This window comes from Astatotilapia calliptera, chromosome 16, assembly GCF_900246225.1.
Source record: "Astatotilapia calliptera chromosome 16, fAstCal1.2, whole genome shotgun sequence".
NCBI lineage: Eukaryota > Metazoa > Chordata > Actinopteri > Cichliformes > Cichlidae > Astatotilapia > Astatotilapia calliptera.
This window is the reverse complement of record NC_039317.1, coordinates 33,631,580-33,633,251: the sequence shown is the minus strand read 5'-3', so window position 1 is coordinate 33,633,251 and position 1,672 is coordinate 33,631,580.

The following is a 1,672-nucleotide window of genomic DNA, read 5'->3' as shown; positions in this document are numbered from 1 at the left end:
CGCCCTAACCGGAAGTAAATACCCGCGTCAGCGTAATAGCCCTTCAAAATAAAAGCACAGACCTCCGCCATGCTCATAAGCCATGTATTCAAAAAATAACGTCAAATCGATTTGGTTGGTGAAAACATATTGTATGTTTTATTATCTTTTAACTTTAAGAGTTTCGGTCATAAAAGGGCTTCCTGCAAGCCCATGATTCCAGGGGCGGATCGAGAAAGGTGGCATGGAGTGGCGTGGGGTGGCGTGGGGTGGGTGGTGCCACCCTAAAATGATCTCTTGCCACCCCACGTGCCACCCTAGTTTTGCATATGACAGTTTTATTTATTAAAATAAGATAGAATTAACACTTTGAGCGTAGTTACAGTTAACAGTGAACATAAATTCTTAAACTGAATATATTGCTCTGTGTTACCCCCTTTTGTTTTCAGTAGCAAGCGATGCTTATGATAGTAAGAATACACCAGTTTTTAAAGTCAGCAGTGAGACAGCAAGCGAGTGAGAGAGAGAGAGAGTTTTGAGATGTGGGAGATTTGTGACGTTCAGCGTGGAGTGTGTAGTTAGCGTGTTGTGTAGTCGTTGTTTTGTTTTGTGTGTCAGTGAGGGCACTTACGAATGTCACAAAGGCAGATTGCAATGTAAACACTGTCTCTAGGTGGAAAAGAGAAGTGATACACCTGCTGTTATCGGGCCTACAGGGTTTTGGTCTGTGGTGTTCTTCTCTGTCTTGTGGCGGACAAACATTTTTTTTTACTGGCACAAATAATTTGTGTTATTCTTATTGCGACACCTGATTGTTCTCTCATTTTAGTTATTGTAACATTTTTAAATGGCTGTACAATAAAAAAAAAAAACGCTACTAGGATTTTATGTTTTTTGTGTGATTTCAGATCAGTTGCATTAATACAGTATGTCAATGAAAAAACAACTAAATTCAGACCCGTGAGGTTGAGCTATAAAGAATGATACCAAGCAAGGCAGGGGAAACAATAAAATAAAGCAATTTAAAGGTGAAATACAAATGTAAAATCAAAAATGGCCAGTTATATTTTGGACCTCAGAGGGTTAACTCAGCAAATCATGAAAAATTAGGCTTAAGTTTTTGTTCATGACAGTGCAGATTTCTGACATGGTGTATAAATTTAAGCATGTAACAATTTGATTTTTTTCTAACAAAAAAGTATGAAACGCAAGTGAGACTCTTTGTAAACGAACCGCCCCATAGCTTTGTGGATTTTATACTTCTTAGGCTACATATTATATATTTATTATACAGGCTGTACAGTACATAAGATCAAAATCTGCATGTTTTATGTAACTAAAGCGTTTAATTATGTGAGCTGCAGAAAATAATAATAAACTATATTTATATGAAAAACGCATTTACTTACTGCATTTGAATTATTGTAACAATATGTAACCACCTCCATATGTGTCTGAAAAAAAAGGCTTTGATTTTGCCACACCAGAAAATTTCTCTAGATCCGCCCCGCATGATTCTCTGATTTAGGCTTTTTAAACAAAGTCTTTACCAAGGTTTTAATAGGTAACTGACTAAAACTACAGCGTTTGCTGACCAAACTAAGTAAGTAAAATTTCACTGAAGTAAAAGTGACTTCAGGCACTGTATAAAACAAGAGATAACTAGGAATGAATTCAGTCTCACTAACAGGCA